Source organism: Uloborus diversus, chromosome 4 (genome assembly GCF_026930045.1).
Source record: "Uloborus diversus isolate 005 chromosome 4, Udiv.v.3.1, whole genome shotgun sequence".
NCBI classification, from domain to species: domain Eukaryota; kingdom Metazoa; phylum Arthropoda; class Arachnida; order Araneae; family Uloboridae; genus Uloborus; species Uloborus diversus.
The window spans coordinates 145,572,603-145,597,752 of NC_072734.1; positions in this window are offsets into that span (position 1 = coordinate 145,572,603).

The window sequence follows — 25,150 nt, forward strand, 5'->3', positions numbered from 1 at the left end:
ATACTTAAACTAATGTGCTGAATGAAAGGCGAAAATTCGGAGCAGTTTTCAAAGCATTTCAGCTGAGATGGGAACACAAATGATTTATTGAATACTTTATCTGCAAAGAATTTTCTTTCGCATGATTGAAATGTTTTCTGATATTAATCATTTAAATTTTAAAAAACTCGTTTCGGCTACAGCTTTGAAAGGAAGATTTATGCCTGTTCTAAGCTGTATTTTCCGAAACTTATGATCATTCATTTTAATAGAGTAGTTTAAAATGTTTTAATTAAAGCAGAGTGTGTCGCATTTGACAAAATTATTTGGATAAGATCAATGTCCACAAAGTGGTAAAATGTATTTGGTTAAATAAAAATTTGTTATTTGAGAAAAAAATATAAATTGATCTTTTTTTTCAGTTAACATAAAATTTGTGGCAATATTTATTGTCATAGGTACACCAATCCACAGCAGGTGGGCTGGTCCAGCCTCCTTTAGTGTCTAATCTAACTGCCCTGGTGCCTTTTTTTTTTTTTTTTTTTTCAAATAAATGACTGGAGTTGCACAATCAAATTTGAGTTTAGTGCCCGTCTAATGAAAATTTACATAGAGACACACAGAATTTTATGATCAAAAATTTCTTTACGCACTGAAGAAGCCAGAAGCATGCCGTACAAATCGTTAACCAGGAACATCGTGGATGGACTGCGACCGGTAAGAATTAGAAATCAATTCGTTCTCATCAATCATTACTGGTAACTCCTATTTCTTTGTTGTTGTTTTTTCCTTCTAGATTTAAATGTAAAGGTATTAATCTGTCTGAAAGCACTACTTATCAATGTATTGTTCTTTAATGATTTATTTGCTGTGTAAATTATTACAACTTATATCTCATTGGTGAAGCATCTTTTACACTTGAAAGTTATATCTTGATTTTTGTTGATAAGATGAATCAGCTGTCCAAAAAGAAAAAAAACTATAAAAAACGAACGTATGCGAGGTGTGGTCATTAAGCGACGAAAGTGACGCTGTAAAATATTTAAATTTGATTTCATACATTTTTACTTATTATCACCTTCAAATACACCCCCCCACCCTTCCGCCCCCTTCCTCCATCTATCCCTTCAACGTTCCATTTGAATCTTCCGTTGCTCGAAACAGTGCTGGAAGTTTTCTTCTGTCAGCTCCTTCACAGCTTTGCAAACTCAAATGTTGTTCTTTTCAATGCCAACTTCACCTCAGGAGACAGATGAAAGTCTCACGGTGAAAGATTCGGTGAATAAGGCGGATGATCTAACACTGAACGTGGCTAGAAACGTCTTGACAGACCTTGTGGAATGAATCGCTACATTGCCTTCCATAATTCGGGGCTTTATCAGTGCTCAGTTTCAGCAATTGCTCGAACACTTAACCGACGTAAGCTAAGTAGAATAAGAAACAGCAATGTTTAATCGGATGTCTTTTCAACCATAAGCTCATTTTTTTTCACCGAAAAAGGCGCTCCTTGTAACGCCAAAACACGTGCCTGCAGCAATGTGCAATTAAACTTTGTTATTTCTTATTTTATTTTACAAGAGTAAAGGAATTTTTAACTCTTACTTAACCGGCGGTCAGGTCGAATCAGATTATCGCCTTTTTCGATATTGTCATCAGTTTATGACGTAGAATGGCGACCCGGAAGTAATTCATTTAGAGCACCAGTCAACGATCTTGAAAATGCGTTAAATGCTCAAAATCACTTGCACGCAATAAATACTCATTCTGACACACTGCTTTCACTAAATTGTAAGGTTCGGTAGAGGTTTTTTCAAGTGTTATGAGAAGTTTTACATCAATTCGTTGCTTTACTCTTACTTTTAGCATTTTTCCGGCGAAACAAAAATCAACTCTAATGTGAGCTATGGCTGTACTGATTTGCATACAGAAACGAGAGGCACTGTATTTGAAAAAGAAGTCTGCAGGATAAAGTTGTCGGTAGCTGGCGTTTAGCACATGCGCACATCTTCTATAGCAGCGTCAGTCTCACTGTTTAATAGCTATACCTCGTATAGCTATAGATGCAATGCAATATTTTGAATAACTTTGTAAAAGCATGCGAAACGTTTGAAATTCCAAAAGAATATGACGTTCCCTATTGAAATTTTAAGCAGAATTTATATTTTGTAATTGTTACAAAATACATTCACAATTTTGAAGATAATCCGCTTTTGAGTTATAGTTGTTATAAAATTGAAAAATATATCCGTCTTTATTACTTATAAGGCAACCAAAACTTATGAACAGTATGGTCTTCGCGTTAATGAAATCTAATCACAATCAGATACCATATGATCTCACTAACAACTTTAGTCATTAAAAATATTTCAAGAGTATTATTTTAATGGTTTATACTTGATATTCATTATTGTCCTAAATAAAAACTCTACACATCATTATGAACTTTTTAATCTCCAATAGAAAACTAGGAAAACGTATTAGACTTGTAAATATCAATACTCAATGAATCTAAATTATAGTGCTAAAAACATATTTCAGCATATAATTTCTATTCTGAACTATACCATATGAATCCATTTTCGAATAAATTTTAATGCAAAAAAATGTCCCTGAAAAAAAAAATTCCTTGTAACTTATGTTTCCGCGTTCAATTTCTAATTACAAAGCTATTCAAAATATAGTAAATCTTTTCCACAAATCCTCTACTTTACGAAAAATATTGAAATCATCCACTATTTTTAATCACAGGCACCGTAACCGACAAGTTTTACAAATTTTTATGTTTCGAAGCTGGTTTCATTTTGCATCTACTTCAAACCGAAGTCTTAAAACATGTTTAATGGGTTAAACTCCAATGAAAAAGAAATACTCATTTAAAACCAATTGTAATTTAACATGAACATGAGGCTTGTGCGTGTAATCTTTATCACATGTAACTTGAACTATTTTTAACACTTCTTTATATTTCTCGGGGGGGATTTTTGAAAGATGTGTTCAGATCGATAAGCTTTTAAGGATTCACTGAGAAATATTTATCTTCCTCTTGGGGCATGCTATAAACTCAATCTTTCTGCTTTACATGACTTTAAACTGGATCTTTTATGTGTCTATATAGTATAAATATTTCGCAATAAATGACTAAGAAAAATTATTTTTGGAATTAATGTAAATTCATAGCTATTCACGCATACGCGCGCACACACACACACACACACACACACACATATATATATATATATATATATATATATATATATATATTTGGTGCTTCAACAATAAAATAATGCCGTCACGCATGCTATGGTACGAGTTTTATTGTTGGTGGTTGGTATTACTCGATCAGTGATTTTGGGTTTTATATATATGAGGATATTAATTCATCTACATAGGAATAAATAAATATATATATATATATATATATATATATATATATATATATATATATATATATATATATAAAAGAAATGTTGCATGGTAATATTTATCTTCATGCTTGCTGATCGTATTCACTGCGAAACTCCGATTTTACGTCCCTCGCATCTACGTTTTTCCCACATTTGACGTTTTTTATCATCAGGTCCCCTGTTTTTCCGTACACTAATAATATTAATTTAACCCGGATGAAAAGTTTGTTATTTATGAATTTCCCGCATTTTACGTTTTCTCATGGCAGTTACAAAAAAGAGAAAAAATGTTTTAAAATTAAGAAAAGTGTTTCCCTCTGTGCATTTTTAAACATAATCAACTATGTTGAAAGTAAATCCATGAAAACAGAAACGCTTCTGCTCCATCCGTAGCTGATCTTATGGACTTTTCGACCATCAATGAAGATGAACAAGAAGAAGAGGAAACACAACTCGTCTCTTCTTTCAATACTGCATTTAAGAGCTTAATAATAGTGAAAGACTATTTTCTTTATCATAAAGACCAGGAAAAAACTTCGAGAAGATGCTATGTTTACTTTGGATTCAATAACTAATTATTACTGACTATTTTTAACCTAAACGTCCGAATTCGTTACTTAATGTGTCATAATGATCTAAACTGGTGAGTACAATAATGTTCTTTTTGTAAAATATCGCATTTTTACATTTTATAAGCGTCATCGTAGCAACTTTGTTACTATTTTTATTTCCTTATCTGATTTTTGTTTTTTATACATTTCCCGTGTTTTACGTTTTCCCATATTTTATGTATTTTATGCTAGATTCAGGCCTCTGAGAAACATGAAATCAGGGTTTCTCTGTAGTTCAAATTCATTTCTGTTTTTAGTGAAAAATATAAATTAAATCAGTCGTATACCACAAGCAAGGTTCATTTATTGCAATTGATACCCTCGAACAATATTTTCTGGCAATGTTGTCAAACTGAGAACAGCTTTATACTAGAATGATTTCGAAAAGGAAATCAGAAATTTCAAACGTTTAATGATTTTCTAATTTCATTGTTTTATGAACAGAATGGTTATTTAACTTTTTATATAGAATTCTGTATGAGTTTTAAAAATTTCTTTCTCATATGTATCTTCTTTAAAGCCAAACGGGTCCGAAAATTGTTATATTCAGGTTACTACTGTATTGCATGTAGAATAATGCTCCGCATTAAGCCATAACAACGTAAATCTGATTTTAAAAAATCCTATATATTTATTGGTGAATGTTTCAAATGCCCCAACTTTCGGAAACAGTAAACAAACGTTTTTAGGCTCTCCTGCAAAGTAATGAAACTGTGACATTCGTTAGTCTGGAGCATGTCAAATTTGATGACCAATTTCTTTGATAAAAAAGCAATCTACCCCTGTCGCACATAGGAGTATTTGTATCAAAAAACCGGACAAAATTATTTGATGCGATTTTTTGTCACATAATGCATTAAAACTTGCTACTCGAACAAAATAAGGTGTTTATTTAAAGGAAAAAAAGATATTTCTGAGAAAATAATTATCTTTTTTTCTCTTAAATACACTTAATGGTAGTAAACGGTAGCTCATCTAGTATTTATTACTGCTTGCTTGCGTCTTGCGATCATCATATTTACTCCTTCTATGGAAAACGACTTTGTTCTTTAGAGCTGCCTGGATCTACTACCACTTCTTTAGTAGGGGTTAGGATTTGCTAAGTGTCTGTTAAGTCTGCATCTGCTACAATCCACTCATGAAAATCACCGTGAAAAATGTACTCTGTGATACTGCGAGTGCTTATTGCCGGTTACAGCTGCCTTCTCTGAAAACTGAGCAATTGGTTGGATTGCTTGAGAGATAAACAGGTAAACTGCAGCACCTGGCATCAAAAAATTATGTATACTTTTAGGCAAAGGATAATAACTTAACTCGTATAGGTCGAGAAAATCTAACAGAGGAAGGAATAATATTTTGTAATTTTGTTTCCTTCACCATAAATAATTACAACTAGTAGTGTGAGCTCTGTTTAATATTTGCATCGCTTTCAGTAATGTTTTAAAATTTTTGTTTACTGTGTCTGCTGGTACCCATCATAGCCCTGTTTTAATATCAGAGAACCATAGTTTGCTTTTTCCCTTCTGAAGACGTTTCTTCCCCTGTACTATCTTATACATATAAAATCTGAATATCTATCTATCTATGTCCAAGCTTCTTCTCCCGAACGACAGTGAACTGACCATCGAACCAGGTATCGATGGATTCGTCATCTTCCCGTCTTCATGTTTGGCTATTTAACATAATCCTCCGATAATAATTAGCGGAGATATCAATTAAAAACTATTAATTATGACTCTTAGATTTCAAAATCAAATCCCTATTTTTCGAAGGATTTCCTCCATTCAAATTATTATTCAGTGCTTCATCTCAACTTTCCATAACAATGCTTTTATTAAAATGCCACGGAAATATAAGTTCGTTGCTTGAGGCACCTGGGGCCCTGCCCCTTATCCTCTGGTGTGGTATGTTGATAGTTCCCCGGTTGGGGCCATGGCTTTATTTTGGCGCAGAAGATGGTTGCGTGGATGTACGAGAGATGTGGCTTCCTCTAGCGGGAGTACCATAATGGTTAGCCGAAGGCTCTTCAAAGTAAATTTCAACTAAAGTTCTTCTTTATTTAAATAATTTTAAGTATTATTTTTTTTTCGCTTCCTACATATTTTTTTAAAGTTTTATACTTTTTTTTTCCCCGTGGGGGATTTCTAGGCTATTTGAATGAATAAAAATAAAATAAAATTAAGACTATGTTAAAATGTTGATAAGAAATTTAAAAAGAAAATAGTGAAATGAAAATAGATAGGAGCATGCTCCCAGCCAGAGTGTAGCACAATAACTAGAGTCGAAACGAGGTATGAACCCGATAAGGGATTCACTCACCCCGTTTCGAAATTGAAACTAAGCTAGCAGAGCGCGAGGCCTGCGAGAATTTGCCGGATCCAATGGATCGTAATTTGGAAGGTTGTTAAGTAGTGGATTGCCAACACGGGGGATGTTGTAGTGAAATCTCTTGGCGAGCTTTTTGCAAAAGTTGTGGAGTGTCGGGATGCCAACCTCTTCCACCAGCTTGTCCGTACGGACGTACCAGGGAGGGTCGCACGCCGCTCGAACCATCACTCTCTGCAAGTTCTCAACTCTGTTAAAGTTAGAGATTGCAGAAGTCGCCCATATGGGCGCTCCATAGGTAATAATGGGTCTTAGGCAGGACTTATAAATGAGCAGTTTATTATCCGTTGATAAAACGCTTTTTTTGTGCAGGAGACAATTTAGTGGTTTTTTGGAAGTGAGGTACTTCTTGCGTACCTCTTCAATGTGAGGTCGCCAGGTTAAATTACGGTCGAACGTTATGCCTAAATATTTCGCCCGCTGAGACCAATCAATCGGGTCGGTATAAAGATGCAGTTTAATAGGAGGGAGCTCAGTTGTTCTTGTAAAAAAGCAGGTAGCTATACTTTTGTTGGCATTAACTTTGATTTTCCAAGTCCTTAGCCAGATATCTAGATGTGTTAAGTGGTTTTGAATTGCTGAAAAGGCTTGATAAAGTCCCTGAGCGGAGGCTAGTATGCAGGTGTCATCTGCATAAATGGCAAGATGCGTGTTGTCCATGTGTATGATATCGTTTGAGAAAATTGAGTAAAGAGTTGGGCCTAAGAGGCTGCCTTGGGGGGGGGAGGCACCCCGGCCCGTATGTGTCTAGGTGTTGAGAGAGTTTCTCTCACTCGAACGATAAAGTGCCTATTCATAAGATAGGAGCTGATAATGTTTATGAGTGCAAGAGGTAACCCAAGGCGTATAAGTTTGTAAATTAGCGCATCAATCCAAACCCTATCGAATGCCTTCGCTATGTCAAGGAAAAGCCCGATGGTTTTCTGATGATTTTTTTCAGCCTCTCTGATAAGTTCTGTGACTCTAAGTAGTTGATGGTTTGTAGAGTACTTCCTGCGGAAGCCGAATTGTTCAGCTTGTATGATGTTGTGATCCGCAAGAAAGTCAAGAAGTTTATTGAGAATGCAGAATTCAGTAATTTTGGAGAGAGCAGAGAGCAAGCTGATTGGTCGGTATTCCGACGGCTCCGCTGTTACTCTTTCCTTTTTTGGAATAGTGATTATTATAGCAGTTTTCCACTCCTGCGGAAAGTGACCCAACTCGAGTATTTTGTTGATGAGTTGGGTAATATAGAAAATAGTACGAATTGGCAGGTTTTTAATTAGAGAGTTGGTGATTCTATCAAGGCCTGGACTTTTCTTTTTCTTACACTTTTTGACATAGCTTAGAACATCTGAGGGCTGAATCTGAAGGGTGTTGCTAGCGTGTGGAGTTGTGAAGTAATTGTGTAGTGTGATGTTAACAAGTGATTCAGTTTCGTCATGTCTGGTGTTGTTAGGTGTGAACTGCTGTTCGAAATGATCGGCAAAAAGTTCTGCCTTTTCAATATCAGTCACAGCAGTTACAGTTTGGCCTCCTGGAAGGGTTTTGCCTTTAATGGGCGGAATGTGTCTATACGTCCCCCGATGCCGCTTGACGGCTTTCCAAATGGAAGTGTCGTCTGCAGTAAGGGAGGAAATATATTGAGTCCATGAGTCATTTTTGTGCCTTTTAATTGCTTGTTTAACTAGCTCCTGTGCCTTATTGAGGTCGGACTTGGAAGCAGGATCCCTGCGGAGTTGATAAGTTTTTCGTAGCTGATTTTTTGACCTAATTAGGTTTCTGATGTGGAGGGGCAGCTCCTTAGCATAGCTTTGCTTTAAAATGGGGATGGAGGTTTTGGAATGGATATTAATAATGGTATTAGTTCAATTGTGAACAGAAGAATCGAGCTCAGTCCCAGTATTGATGTCCTGAAAATCAAAGTGAATGGAGTTCAGGAGTTTACGAAACCTGGGCCAATCAGGTTTCGAGGCATGTGGAATTGCAGTATTCACTGTAACCGTGTCAAAGACAAATTTGACTGGGTTGTGATCCGAGGAGAGCTTTGCAAGCGAAGTCACCTCGCAACTGTAGGGAAACAATTTGACCATCCCAAAGTCAATAGTAGATGCGCTGGTCACAGTGATACGTGTAGGTGTGGGAGGAGCTACGATGGTAATTCCTGCCTTTTGGGCAAAGTCAAAAATAGTTCTACCAGTGGCGGTGGTTCCATTGCAGCCCCAGAAGGTATGGTGTGCGTTAAAATCTCCGCAAACTATTGTGCTATGAGGGTATTGAAAGACTGCTTCTAGATCCCGAAGGAGCTTCGAGGCTTTTTCTTTCGCCCTCATGTGTCTGAGTGTTAGGCCATACGCAGAGACAATCGTGATGGGGCAAAAGCCTTTTGGTGCAATTGTGATAGAGGTAGCTTCAAGTGCCAAAAGGCTTGGTGTTAGGTTCTGGTGGTGTGGAATAGAGCTCTTAACATAAATTAAGGTACCCCCCATGCCCTAGTATAATTATTTGTATCTGGAAGTCGATCGTTGCGGTAAAAGTTATAATTGGGGATCCCAATCCCACGATTGATTGGTCTAAGATGCGTCTCTTGCACACAGATAATATCGGGCGCTTGTTCATAGACAAGCTGCCTAAGTTCAGTGATATTGTCGAGCAGCCCGCAGGCATTCCACGAAAAAAGAGAAAGACCGAGGGGGAAAGCCATTATGTGCGCTGAAATAACTCATCACTTTCCATGAAAGCTTGGAAAAGAGCCCAAAGTTTATTGATAGGGTCAGATTGTTTTCTAATTTCAGGCAGAACCAGTTTGATAGTTTTAATGATGGCAGGGAGGTTCAGAACTTTGAAAAAGTCCAAGATCTCCTTAATGGAGTCCCATGTTCCGGCAGCTTCCGAGAAAGCACCGGTTGATGGTTTGCGACGAGGCTGCTCTGGGGCCAGAGTGCTCACGTCGCTAGCAGAGGTGGCTTGAGCCGCTCTGTTTGAAGCACCCGCGATGGCTGAGCCTCGGGCCTTTTGGGCGAATGAGTGTGTGAGAGCATTGGGGGCACTCACAGTGCCATCGCTCTTACTCTCAGCTTGTTTTTGACTAGGGAGTGCTGGGAAATTAGTTGAGTTGGAAGTAAGTGACCTGGGGTTGGGGGAAGTTTTAGAGGACTTCTTGATAAAGTTTTTATATTTTGGGCATCCTTTGTAAGAGGCAGGATGAGGGCCCTGGCAATTGGCACTCATAGGTTTATCCATCTTAGCAGCCTTGTACGGGCAGTCACTGGAGAGATGTTCACCCCCACACCGAACACACCTCGGGGTCATAAAACAGTTCTAGGAGCTGTGGTTAAACTTCTGGCATCTGTGACACTGAGAAGGCCCTTTCCTAGGTTTATATGCTTCCACAGTGACATATGTATATAGAATGTTGGTCAAGTCAAAGACTTTTTCAACCCCTTCAGTGTGTGATAGGTGAACTTGAAAAATCGGCAAAGGAGTGGAACCCTTTCGCACAAGCTGCGCGACCTTCTTAACTCCGTAGCCAAGCTCTTCAAGAGCCCACTTTAAATCATCTTTATCCGTTGTCAATGGCAATCCCTTAACAACAATTTTGACAGGGCGATTATGTTTAGCCAGCTGTACGTAATGCTGTATCTTAGTTCGGAGCAGGTACTCCGAAATGGCTCTGTGATCGTCAGAAGTGGCCGGAAAAATTCTGGCAAATTCTCCGGAAACCTTTACTTTGAACTCAGCTTGAGTCTCTGTTTTAAGCCCAGTGACAAAGTCCCTGTATTCTTTTGGGTACACGGCTAGTATGGGTTTGATTTTAGGAGGGACGGTTGCGACAACCTCCTCTTGTGTATCCATGTCGGGGATTTATTAAAATGTATAGCGGGTGAAGAAAATCATTGAGATGAAAGATCTGTTGCCATTTTTTTCTCGAATATGAACAGGTAAAATTCTTGTTTTTATTTTGAGGCTTTTCCTGTAATCAGGGGATTTAAAATGTTTACTTTTTGGGGTTTTCCGCAATCTGCCGCAAAATTTCAGTGACTTTTTTTTTTTTTTTTTTTGGTTCAAGCCTGAGTGTTGAACTCGCGTCACTTGATATAACTTTTATTTTCGAGGTGGACCGTGCAAAGCCGGGCGACGCAGCTAGTTATAAATATATAGTCGTAACCCATAGTGGTCAAGCAGTACGTGAAGATGAATTTCAGAGACGGTATCTGTTACTCGTACTGGGTTCTCATCCGGGCAACATTCCTTTTAAACACTTTCTGCAATTGAACATCTAGGAGTAATTGCTTTTGTTATCATTTTAATTTTTTCCCGCTGCCCTCTAGGGAAGTCTCTGCCTGCAAATATTGCGAGAGCCTCTTGAGGTGTCTGTTTCATAACAACAGTTAGATTATTATAGAGGAAATAATAGTTTTTTCGAAGTTTGGTTGATCCAGTTGGTAAAGAATTTAATTATTTTATGATTTTGGATTTATCACTTTTTATAGTGCATTGGCTTATACCAACTACACTTGTCATCTCTTCAACAGGTACTTGATTTTGTAGTTCTTTAGTTTTACAATTTAGTTCTTGAAAGGACTTTGATGGTTTCTGCCAATTGCGCAGATTTTGTGTACCAGTAATGAAATATCTTAGCTATTGTTCTTTATTATTCAAGAAACGATCATCGATATAGCATTTAGATGCCTCTTTACAGTTGAACTCGGTTAAAAAATACTTCAAAAACACGACTCAATATGATCTGCCTATTTCCCTGATTCCTCAAGTTTTGCTCCCGACAATATACCCTTTTTATCCAGCATCATGGCTTTGAATTCTTTCATGATATCATATATCATATTCTGGTAAAAGACTTGACAGTTTCAGAAGAATTTATAAAGAAAAAGAAAAATCTCTGAACTTGAAATACTTAAGCCATTTTTACTCACCAACTTCAAACTCTTTAAAAACAAAATGGCGGAAATAGGCGGAAGATGTTTTTACAGAATATCATAGCAGACTGCATATACTTTATGCCCATAACAAAAGTACAGCCCGACTCGGCCCGGAAATTAAACAAAAAGTTTAATTTCTAAAAATTTTAGTGAAAAATAAGCACCCAATTTTGACTTAATTTCACAGAGTAAGAAAATGACAAATGGCGAAATAATTCAACAAAGCAGGATTTTAGATGGAGCTACATACCTTCTTTTTCCATATTCAATAGTTTGTTTTACAAAATTTCATCGCATTTAAATACAGTAACAATAAAATGGAGACAGCATGAAAAGCGTCGAAAGCAAAAGCGAGAAGATCCAAAAATGTCTAAGTTCCGACTAGCGTACACCAACGGAAATGCAAAAGATGAGATTTTTACTGCTGTCCTTTGATAGAACAGTTATCTGACTTGAAGTAAAGTAAGTTTAAAACAATTTTCGTCAAACTTTTCTATTTTGGTTTTTGTCCGGTTTTACTGGCCAAATACTCCTATGTGTGTCGTACCGTTACGAGTTATTTTCTAACTTACTATATTGGTACTCGTAAATAGCGAAGATCAAACAAAAACATCTGCCACGACTGCAGTCGCAGGTGGTCGCAGCTAAAATGTTGTTGTTTATTTACAGGAAGGATTAAACTATTGATATATATAAATTTTAGCCCATCGGAAGCCGCCGATAAAAGTGTATTCCACAATACTTTTCATTATATTTTTAAGAAAATAATGTTTTTTTATTTCAGGTAGTTTTCAATTTTGATGAATTTTTAATTTTTAATTACGATGTAATATGCATCCTATAAGTGTGTAAAACAAATCAGACTAAAATTTATTAAATTTTAGTCTTCTTTATTGAACGAATGAATTAAAACTGAAGTATAAGGCGTACGTCCGAAAAAAGTAAAAACGTAATTGTTCAACAATCTCGGCTTATTTTTGTAAAAACGAATTTTTTTTTTTTTTTTTTCAAAAAACTCTTAATGGAGTAAGTTACTACAACTCAAGGGCTAAGTAATTACGGCATGAAATATTTTTTATCTTAAAACTTAAAAATGGCTATTTTTTACCCTTAACCACTGTGCCGCCCTTAAACCACTGTGCGGCATGATAATTTGATAATGTGATTTCTAATGATTAACATGCAGTGAAAGGCTTTATTGTCACAAGGCTGAACTCGATCCGGTAACTTAACTGTTTTACAGGTAAGACTGAGTCATTTCAGGGGAATGAAGAAATGAAAAAGCGGTCAACTATGAACGCTATCTACTGGAGTTTAGGATTAATCCACTAGAGTTAGGATTAAGATTTCAACCATCAAAATATCACCAAACAGGTAATTGCTTCGTTAAAATGTAGAAGAAGAGAAGCAATTTTCTAGTTTTAGGAGAATGAAGGAACGAGCAAGTTTTTTTCTTTTCTTTTCTTTTTTTAATTCAAAGCTGTTTCGAAAAAATACCTCTCCAGAGAGATACTTCGTTCATATTTTTAAGTGGTCAACAACTAACGCTATCTACTGGAGTTCAGAGTTAATCCACTGGAGTTAGGGTAGAAATTTCAACTATCAAAATATATCACCAAACAGGCAACTGCTTCTTTCAAACGACGAAGCAATTTTCACCAGTCATACCTTGACGGGTGATTTTCTAGTAATTGAAATAGTACTGGTAATAATAGGATGAAAATAAATAAAACAAGAGCACATAACATTAGAGGGTAAAACTGCAACTGGGATATTGAAGCATTCGTCCTGGCAATTAAATTAAAAGAACTCTTCAGTGCCTACTCTTACGCCTTTTCGTACAAAGACACTCAGATCGTTTTTGATTTATGCTAGATCGTTAAAATATCTTTATTCTTTTCAAACCAGTCAAAAAAACATTTTGCAGTAGCAGCAGGGGTTTGTAAAGAGCAAAATACATAGTTTGTTCAGAAACCTCAATGCTAGTTTGAAAGCTTTCACTTTGATGGAGTACTGTTTTTTCTTTTCTTTTTTTAACTCAAAGCTGTTTCAAAAAAATATTTCTCTAGAGAGATACCTCGCTCATATTTTTAAGAGGCGTCAAGACTACTTAAATCGGAGTCAAAAAAGTTAGATTCAAAGTAAAATTTCATTGTATTCAGCATTGACACTCCTTTCTTGCAGCGGCGAATCCATGGGAAGAACTTTTGGGAACCCCCCTCCCTTCTCCCCCTCCCCTCCAGACCAAAGCCCGTGATCCCCACCCATCCAACGTCCTTAAAGATCATCGAAAATTTGGTTTTAAGACTAAATTTTCTGCAAATTTTCTCTGTAAAATCCCCGAGTTCACCTCTCCTAACGTCATCTGAAACTGCCAAAGATGTCGTTTTCGAATCTTCAGGTTTTAAAAATGTCTGTTAGAATGTCTGTAAATAAATTAAAACTTCGTTTTTTCCGCAAACTGTTCAAAAAATACTCTTAAAACAGCAAAGTATTTAAAAAACGTCTTGATACTTGCTTTTTATCAAGAACGATTTCCAACTTTTTTTTTCAAACGAATTCGCATTTTAAGTTCGAGATTCATCTTTGTCTTAAATTTCCCCGTTGAGGCTAATGTTAAGGTTTTTTGAACTGTCCAAAATTGAACGAAAAATCGTTCAGATCAAAGAATGGAAAATAAGAACGAGGTGTCCTCGCCGAAACCTCGCCGAACATAAAAAAAAGTTTGTCCAAATCGGTCTATTCACTCAAAAGTTATTAGGAGGGGACAGACAGATTGACCAACAAACACACCTTTTCCACATCTGAAAACCCTACTTTGCAGTTTTCAATATTTTGGTATTTTTTAAATTATTTCATTAATTGTTGACCTTTTTTTAATATGTATAGCGATATTTCAAGATGCATTAAATATTATTTCATGATTTTTTATCATTTCTTTTTATTTTTACGGGAAAGTAGGATAAAAACGCATATGGTGTGACGCGTTTTTCCACTAAATTAGCTGGAACTGTTAATAATTGCTCACAGTTTTGTTGAATTCTTTCGAGTCTTCAATTAGTGGATGTGTGTACCCGCTAATATTTTTTTTAAACACAAATTTGAAGTAGTTCAAGTTTGACTGAGGTTTTTGATAACAGCTTATGTTTTTATTTTTTAAAGTCACTTCACTATACTGTTACAGACTTATGACGCTCAAAAACTCAGACCAAATATAAATGGAGTAATATGTCTTTAAAAGGTTACATTAATAAGAGGTTTAGCAAAACGTAAGAAGAGCAACATGAACTAACAGAGAGTTAATTGAACTAATGAAAACAAATATGTACATTGAGCATCAAAATAAAACCTGATTCCTTTTTTTAAGCAATCACATTGCTTATTGTTCTCATTTGAGTGCTCTTTTGATTTTATCCCCCCCCCCCCCCCCGCCATCCCCTGCAGCACCACCGTCGACCGGCCCCTCCCGATGCTGCTCCTCTAGCGAAAACAGTCTCCAGGTTGCGTTTATATCCTACACACACACACATACCACACACACATGCCTGCACACAGACACAAACACACACGCCTACATACACACTCGTGATTGTGAAAAATATAATTTGAATTCAAGATGCCAAAATTCAATTTTTTTTTTTTTTCTTTGAACAATTTAGGTTCATAAAGTTACTTTCATTTGCTTCTACTTCAATTTTAAATTTCTACTTAACACACAAATGAATTTCATTGTTTACGTCTCAAACCCTGCACAAATTTCTGAACACAGCTGAGACAGATACGGACGAATTGACAATGTAAAGTCTATGTAAGCATATTGTTATTTCAGAATTGTTTTGAGAGCTCGTTAAATTTGCAATACATAAGCAAATCCTTGTTAGAAGGCATTCTTGTAAATATCAAAGCAGTTCAACTGCAATACGTTGAATAGTCGATTGCAGTAATGCAGTAATCATAATGTAACGGATTCGGTGCGACTTCCACTTTCTTGAAATGAAAACACAGTTCTTGATAAAAACACAGGAAATTTATTTACACTATGTACAGGAAAGATCGTCAACAACTGCTAAATTATTCATCAGCAATTAAGCAATTATCACACAACACCGTAAACTCAACGTTTACACACGTATTTACTTCCAAATACGAAAACAACACAGCGAAATGCCTCGCTATAAACAGAGCTAATACACACTCACAGTTCGAAATCTGAATCGAAAACTAACTGTTTATCCATCGCTAACGGCTTAAATACACCGAAAAGAAATTTCTCAAATATTCCACACGCTTCTGTAAAGTAGTAGACCGTTATCAAATTTTATCAATGAACAAAAAGGAAATAGGGGTCGTATACTTTAGCCATATGAAAAAGGGGTTGTATATTCATTACGGGAAACTATTTACAGGTTACGTTCCTACAATAATTACTATTTACAGAATTTGTAACATTGCCCCCTTCCTAAGGACTGCACGTCCCGGGCAGTACAATCCCCAGAAAGGGTGCCAAACTTCTATCACAAGTTCACAATTACACACATTAAATAATAACTAACAGATACAGAAAACACAATAATAACAAGAAATATTACTAAACATTAAAAGCAAAAATTATCTACAACTTTTATGTTATCAACCATGGTTGTTTACGTAATACTCATGAACTATGGCCATAGTATGGGGCTAACCGATCATAATGTACAACCCTAGGTTTTGCATTAGGTGATTTTTGGATCCTCACTACGATGTCATTTAGTCGGTTAAGGACTTTGTAGGGTCCATCCCAATGCGACTGCAATTTGGGTGACAGACCTTTCCGTCGGATGGGATTCCATAACCAAACCTTGTCGCCTTCGTTGAATTCATGTCCAGTAGACCTTGTGTCGTATCGGGTCTTCATCTTCTCCGCCGCGATGTTGATTCGCTCTCGTGCGAAGTTATGAACGTCTTCCAACCGGGCCTGGAGATCCTGGATGAATTCCTCAGGCGATGCAGGCGCATCCGGAGGACGACCGAAGACGAGATCACAAGGTAGCCGAAGCTCTCGTCCGAAGAGCATCTGAGATGGGGCGTATCCGGTAGTCTCGTGGACAGCACTGCGGTAGGCCAGCAGGAACAAAAGTAGCTTCTTGTCCCAATCCTGTTGATTTCTGGATACCATAAGCGAGAGATTATTCAGGATTGTGCGGTTAAATCTCTCCACCATGCCGTCCGATTGTGGGTGTAGTGGTGTTGTCCTAGTTTTCTCAATTCCGAAAATTTGACATAGGCCCTTAAACACAGCAGAGATGAAATTCCTCCCTTGATCGGAATGAATCTGCAAAGGTGTTCCGTATCTCGAGATCCAATGTTGGACTAGAGTCTCTGCTACGGTGGTAGCCTCTTGATCTGGAATGGGATATGCTTCCGGCCATTTGGTGAAGTAGTCGATGGAAACAAGAATGTATTTGTTCCCATCAGCAGTTCTTGGTAGAGGACCCAGGATGTCGATCCCAATTCGTTCGAAAGGAGCTCCAACGTTGTACAGATGTAGCTTCCCTCTGCTTCTTTTCTTCGGTCCTTTACGAGCAGCACAGGCGTCACAAGAATGGCACCACTTCTCCACGTCATCCTTCGCCTTACTCCAGAAGAAGCGTTCCCGAACTTTATTGAGGGTTTTCAAGACACCAAAATGTCCTCCAGTCGCACTACTATGTATTTCTTTCAGAACATCTGAAATCCTTGATCGGGGAAGTAGTAACTGCCACCTAGATGTTTTGCCGTCGTCAGATTCCCATTTTCGGTGTAGCACGCCGTTCCGTAAATGGAGAGAGTTCCATAAAGCCCAGTATCTTTTTGTTGCAGGACTGAAGATGGAAACGTCCTGCCAGCTAGGTCGCCGACTGTCACTTTCCATGAACTCCAAAATTGGTTTTATGTCGGGGTCTTCAAGTTGATCTTTTCGAACTTGGTCGTCACTCCATGGATCAGGTTCTGATGATATTGGAGTCACTGTCACCTGATAGGCGGTAGGGCTAGTCGTTCCATACTGTTTCTCGATTCGGGAACAATAGTGGCAGTTCTCAGGACAGGGTCTCCTTGATAAAGCGTCAGCATTACCGTGAGATAACCCTTTTCGATGCTTGATCTCCATGTCATATTCCTGGAGCCGCTGTATCCATCTGGCTATCTGACCTTCCGGATTTTTGAAGTTCAAAAGCCAAGTTAATGAGGCATGATCTGTCCGAAGCAGAAATTTTCGGCCGTAAAGGTAATGATGGGAGTGTTCTACAGCTTTCACTATGGCCAGTAACTCCTTTCTGGTGACGCAGTAATTCCGCTCCGACTTTGATAAGCATTTGCTCCAGTAAGCGATGACATGTTCATTTCCGTCAATTTCTTGGGATAAAACAGCTCCGATGCCCTCGTTGCTAGCATCAGTGTCTAGGATGAAGGATTTTTCAGGCTGAGGATAGGCGAGGATAGGCGTTGATGTTAAAGCCTCCTTCAGTCGTAGAAATGCATCTTCGCATTCTTTGGACCATTCAAACTTTTGCTTGCTCTCCGTCAGCTTATGCAAAGGTCCTGCAATGTTGGAAAAACCCTTCACAAACTTCCTATAGTACGTGCAGAGCCCCAGGAAACTTCGCAGCTGATGGATGTTTTCGGGACGACTCCAACTCTTGACCGCAGATACCTTCTCCGGATCGGTTTGCTTACCCTCAGAAGAGATGATGTGACCAAGATAGTTCACTTCCCGGCGGAACAAATTACATTTGGACGGACTTAACTTCAGATTGGCTTCCTTAAGCTTTTGCAGCACCTTCCTAAGATTTGCCAGATGTTCTTCGAAGCTGCGTCCCACGATGATGATATCGTCTAAGTAGACCAGACAGGATTCGTAAGAGAGTCCTCTTAACACTGTCTCCATAAGACGCTCGAACGTAGCTGGTGCATTGCAGAGGCCGAAGGGCATCACTTTAAACTGCCATAAGCCTTGTCCAGTTGTAAACGCTGTTTTTTCTCGGTCATCAGGGTGTATCTCAACCTGCCAGTAGCCGCTCTTCAAGTCCAGGGTCGAAAACCACTTGTGTCCGGAAAGAGTGTCCAAGGTGTCGTCTATCCGTGGAAGAGGGTAACTGTCTTTCTTGGTGATTTCATTCAGCCGTCGGTAATCGACACAAAATCTGGTGGAGCCATCTTTCTTTCGGACCAAGACGATGGGAGAGGCCCAAGGACTGGATGAGGGTTCGATTACATCATTCTCCTTCATCTCTTTCAGGAGGGTTTCAACCTCTTCCTTCTTAGCGAACGGTAGTCGTCTTGGATGCTGTTTAATAGGGGGGTGTTCTCCAGTGTAAATCCTATGCTGCGTTAAATTCGTACGGCCAACATCCTCCGATGTAGATGAAAACAGATGCTTGAAGTCGTCCACCAATTGTTCCGCAGCAGTTCTTTGATCTTTCGATAATGGCGCACTCCCAATTAACTTCGATGTCAAGGACTCAGAAGACACAGTCTCGTGGGAACTGATTCTTCTAATGATGCAGTTTACTGGAGTACAAGTTGCCAGCATTTCACCTTTCCGGATATTCCTTGGCCTTTCACTCACGTTGGCGACTCGCACAGGAATTACATCTTTAGAAAGGTCCACCAGCGTAGATGCTACCAGCACTCCTTTTGGGCTATTGCTTAAGTTGGGGTATTCAATGAGTCCAAATCGAAAACTATTGCTTTCTTCAATGGAGCCAGGTATTAATGATTCTGACCTTGAGGGAATCGATAAATCTGTTTGGGCTATTATTTGATGAGCGGATTTTACATCACTTTCTGCGGGGAAAACGGCTATGTCTTCTCTCATCGAGTGCAGCTCATTTGTCTTGAAGTCGAGGTTGAAGTCATACTTCTTTAAAAAGTCCAATCCGAGAATGAAGGGGTCTGTGATAGCAGCAACGAATGCCGTATGATGGTAAGTGGCATTTCCAAACACAATTTCTAAGTTTACTTTACCTTCAATCTCGATCTTGTCACCTGTCACAGTTTGGAGGGTAACGCAGGGCGGCGTCCATAGAATGTTGAGTCCAAATTGACGAGCCACATCTGTTGTAATGATTGTAACATTGGCTCCAGTGTCAATAATCAGTTCGCAGGGAAACCCGTTTACGTATGCGTAAACAAACAGTCCATTACTGCCGCCACTCGTCGATGAAATCTGGAAAACTTTAAGATGGGGCTCATTCCAATTTGGCGACCTCCGCCCCGCGAGATTGCCATGGCTTAGTTTTCCTGGACCTGGGAGGGAGAGGTGTTCTTCCCTCTGGTTTCTTGGCGAGCTCTTCACAGTTTCTACGTAAGTGACCCTCGCCGCCACATTTCCAGCACTTAAGTGATTGTCCATTTTGGTACTTGGGAGCCGAAGTCCTTTTGAGGATTCCTGCAATTTCTTTTATTTGCTTTTCCAGTTCAGCAAAGCGTGACGAAACCGGATCAGGCTCATCAGTTTTCACGCCGCGGATTGAATGGCGATCCTTGCGGGTTGCTTGCTGGGCGGCCTCCAACTTCATCGCATACACAACAGCAGAACTCAGGTCTTTGACATCCGCCATCCGTAGAGCTTTCTGGATTTCCGGATCTTGAACCCCGTCGATGTAGTAGTTGAGTGCCAGGTTGTCTCGAACATCCGCAGGACAGTCGCAAAAAGCAAGATGAGACAGTCTCTCGACGTCCGCCGCTAGCTCTTGCAGGGTTTCCCCGGTTTTCTGGAAACGGGACTTCAACTGGAGTCGGCTGAAATCTTTCTGGCACTTCTCACCGAAGCGAAGCTCCAACGCAGATGTGAGGGCGGCGAAATCCAGGCGCTGGCTGTCCGGAAGGGTCTGAAGAATGTCCGCTGCGTCACCTCTCAGGGATGCTGCAAGATGGCAGGCCTTGGTAAGCAGAGTCCCATCCGTTCGCTTCCGACACTATCATGAATTGGGTCTTGTATACCTGCCACGAACTTTTCCCATCAAATGTAGCCAGTTTAATGGACGGTCGAGCAACAGATGTGGGAACGCCAAACTGTACAGAACTGCTTTCCGCGGTCGCCAATCTCCGTTCCATGTCTTTAATTATTTCTTCCTTAAATAAAGTAAATTTCTTGTCTTCTTCTTCCAACTTATTTTCCACATTGGCGATACGCTCTTCCACAGTATCAAATTTTTCCTCCAGAGCATCAACTTTATCTCCCATGGCGGTTAGTTGATTCTCCATCATGGTTTTCATCGACGTTAGGTCACTTTTTATTTCATTTTGACTTGTAGTAATTTTAGCAGTTAAATCACTATTTAACTGTTCTTGGTTAGTCGCCAATTCATTTTTTAATTGTTCTTGGTTAATCGCCATATTATTTTTTAATTGTTCTTGGTCAGTCGCCATATCATTTTTTACAGAGTTGATTGCGTCAAGAAGTTGTTTTAATTGTTCATCCATTGCGCGAGTAATCACCATAAAAATAAAGTCCAAATTCAAAAAGTCTTTATGAAAAAAATGTCCAAAGTCACACTTACTCCAAGAAAGTCCAGAAGAAGCCCCACATTGGGCGCCAAATTGTAACGGATTCGGTGCGACTTCCACTTTCTTGAAATGAAAACACAGTTCTTGATAAAAACACAGGAAATTTATTTACACTATGTACAGGAAAGATCGTCAACAACTGCTAAATTATTCATCAGCAATTAAGCAATTATCACACTCAACGTTTACACACGTATTTACTTCCAAATACGAAAACAGCACAGCGAAATGCCTCGCTATAAACAGAGCTAATACACACTCACAGTTCGAAATCTGAATCGAAAACTAACTGTTTATCCATCGCTAACGGCTTAAATACACCGAAAAGAAATTTCTCAAATATTCCACACGCTTCTGTAAAGTAGTAGACCGTTATCAAATTTTATCAATGAACAAAAAGGAAATAGGGGTCGTATACTTTAGCCATATGAAAAAGGGGTTGTATATTCATTACGGGAAACTATTTACAGGTTACGTTCCTACAATAATTACTATTTACAGAATTTGTAACAATAAGTTTGTTACCAGGAAGGAATACAGCCTGTAAGTCGAACTATTCATGAGCTTCAATGACTAACTAAGTGATATTAGGAAGAAATAGTAGATAATTACAGATCCAATACTGGGGAACAATAGTTCTAGTACTGATTGAACATGGAGAGTTGGAACCTAAATTTTTACGGAATTTAAGTAGGGGAATGTGGGGCAAAGTGAAATGGTTAAGATGACCGAGTTTTTTCAAAATGAACAAATTGGAAATTTGTTTTGAAAATTACGGTACATAAGGAAAGGACATTGTATTTTATAATAAAACTTGCGTTGAAACAGTATTTTTTATTTTTGACAGTAAATTTGAGTCCTCAAAGAGAAGTGGAAATTTTTCACTTTTTTTTTTCAATGGGGAAAGTGAAAAATAAAATATTTTTCAAACGAAATATTTTTTATTTCATCATAAAACATATTTTAGATTAAAAGAGTTAGTAAATAAAAGGTTGAATGAATAAATGAAAAGATAATGAAACAAAAAACGGATAATTGAATGAATAAATCAATTGATATATGAAGAAAAATAAATGAGCGAGTAAAAGAATGAATGGATAAGAAAATAACTGAATGAATGAATAACAAAGTGAATTAACAAATGAAGGAATGAAAATGAATTTATTAATAAAAGAAAATGTAAGTGATTTAGATTAAATGATTGAGTTAGTAAATGAAACAAACTATTTCACTTTGCCCCATCTACTTCGCCCCGTATGTACTTGACTAATTGCACAATTTATTTCAAACACAAATAAGCTCAATAATAACTAAATGTTTACTGCAATGAATATTAGGAGGTCTCTATTAATATTTCAAATGAGAATAACAAGAACTTTATCATTTTATAGCAAGAAAAATAATTTTTGAATTACAACAAAATATTACAATATGAGTATCAATTTCTCAAAATTGCCAGCATTACCAAATGCTTTAATCTTCGGCGGTACTTTTTTTCCTGTCTGGAATAGACTACATATGGTACTACTAGTTAAAACAATATCAGACAGGTGGAGCTAAAAACAGAGTAAATATTTCACCATTTCACTTTGCCCCACGTTCCCCTGCTACCTATGCGATTTGAAAAGCATTTAGTTATAGAATTTAAAAAATATTACTAATTGATGAAACCGGATTTCCCTTTAATCAACAAAAAGCTTATCTTGACGTCAATGAACCTACTTTCCTGTTCATTAACATTGATAATAGCTGTCTTATTCAATCTAAGTCAAAAGTTTTCACAATTAAAACAATTCTCAAAAATGAGATTAATATTTTTAAATGAAAAGCATACATTACCTACTATTACTAGAAGTTCCGTCCAGAACTAACCGAGTCTACTTTACTCTATACTAACAATGGCTCTGTATTATCTAATCGAATTCCCTAAATTAGATGAGACTGCAAATTTTGTCAAACATGCCTTTTCAACATTTCAACCTAAATTCAAGAAACAAAATATACCTCACGCATCAGATGAAGGTGATACGTAAAAAATAAACGAACAAATAAAGTAAAAGAACCTTTTAAACAATATAGTTGACATATATTTTTTAACTTTTAATCGCTTTCAAAAAAAAAAAAAAAAAGAAGAAGTTCCTTCCAGAACTAAACGAGCCTACTTTACTCCATACCAACAATGGCTGTCTATTATCTAATCGAATTCCCTAAACTAGATGATACGGCAAATTATGTCAAACATGCCTTTTCAACATTTTAACCTAAATTCAAGAAACAAAATATGCCTCACTCGTCAGATAGATGAAAGTGATACGTAAAAAATAAACGAACAAATAAAGTAATAGGACCTTTTAAACAAAATGAAGTTACCATATTTTTCCCATAAAAAATCTTTAACTGCATTTAAAAAAAGAAAAAAAAAACAAGAAGGTCCGTCCAGAACTAAATGAGCTTATTTTCCTGTATACTACATCGACTTTCTAGTATCTAATTAATATTCTCTAAATTAGCTGAGACTGCAAATTATGTCAAACATACCTTTTTAAGATGATTTCTGGAAATAGATACGTAAGAAATAAATAAACAAACAATCCTTTAAACATCCTTTAAGTAACATCCTTTAAAAAAGCAGCTAATATAAATTTTTCTATTAAAAAAAATTTAATCGCATTCAAAAAGAAAAAAATAATAAAAATAATATGCTTATTGAAATAAATACATTATACCAACAACAAAAAAAAATGCTCGGTTTTCCCCCGTTTACAAATAGTTTAAACAGTGAACATACTTCGAAAAAATAAAAACAATGAAATGTAAACTCAAAGAAAAAACTTTCATCGCAAAAAAAGAAAAAATCTGCGTAGCTTTGAACGTTAATAAGACATAAAGGATCGAAAATTTTACGGAACCCTTGAGCCTGGGATTCTTCGGAACACAATTGAAGAGAGACTGCTTTAAACAATCGTATGTTTGCATATATCTACTCGAGACAGGCTAAGAGTTAAGTGTTGAGACCGGTACCAAAATATTTGGAATTTTTCAATTTAATAATTTCATTTTAATATGCGTGTTTATAGTTAAACTTTATTGCCTCATACAGTTGTTATTATCGAATCACAAACTTCGAGACCGAAAAGATTGAGTGCATTGCATTTAAACCTCTTATATTGTTTAATTTTAGTTTTCTTTCCCAATTAGGCATCAAAAATCTGCAAATCCCTTTAATTGCATTTTATGTACCATATTTACTCATTCGTTTAAAATGTTTGGAAATATTTTTCTTAGAAAATAAAATTATTTCAATGTGCAGTTAAAATTCAACGTAGGTTATCCGATTTTGAAAATGGAGCTGCCATATATCCAGTTCAACTAAATAATTTTATTTTGTTTCAAGTATTTACCACGCATATAAAAAAAATATTATATACTTATAGCTACATTGCTATATTTGCATACAAATAGTTACAATGTTATGTATTAATGCAATGAACCATATTATACCTATATAATTGCATGAAAAAAAGTTCAAACGTCTTTGTCTTTGCAGCTTTAGTTATACATTTTTTTAATTTTTATTTCCGACTAGCGGTCCCCGCACGACTTTGCCCGAAGTAGAAAATTAAAAGGTCATTTGATTCGCCTGTATATTTACAAATAATGGATGATGAATTTCTTGCCAATTAGATATGTTTGTTTGCTCGCCCACGTTATGATAATTTGCTCGTCCACGATATGGTAATTTGTTCGTCCATGTTATGATAATTTGTTCGGTAAACTGATCTTAAAATTGGAACAGAAAAAGAACAAAATCAAATTTTTAAAAAACCGCTTCGAGGTGCTGACCGCTATGCTACGAACTAATTTTGTGCCAAATTTCATGAAAATTGGCCGAACAGGCTAGGCGCTAAGCGCGTAACAGACATCCAGAGGCACAGACTTTCAGTTTTATTATTAGTGAAGAAAACATTTCCATTTAAACGCATCGAACGTAACCATTTCTTATCTCGAAGTTTTACAAGAATATCAATCAAAATGGCTCCTATTTCCATACCTATACCCATATATCTATACCTATATGTAATTAAATAAACAAGATAACTTTAAACTTTTAGAGTAACATACTTTATGGGAAAAAGTGCTATTCAACACTTTTTCCTTCTTTTAAATTTTTCTACGACATCAAGCCCTGGTAGCATTAAGTATGTTTTGTACCAATGCATTTACTTTTACTTTTACTTTTCAGTTTACGAAGTAATGAAATAATTTTGGCAACATAAGCGAATTTCTTTCGTTACCAGACGTGTGCTGACACATTATTTCG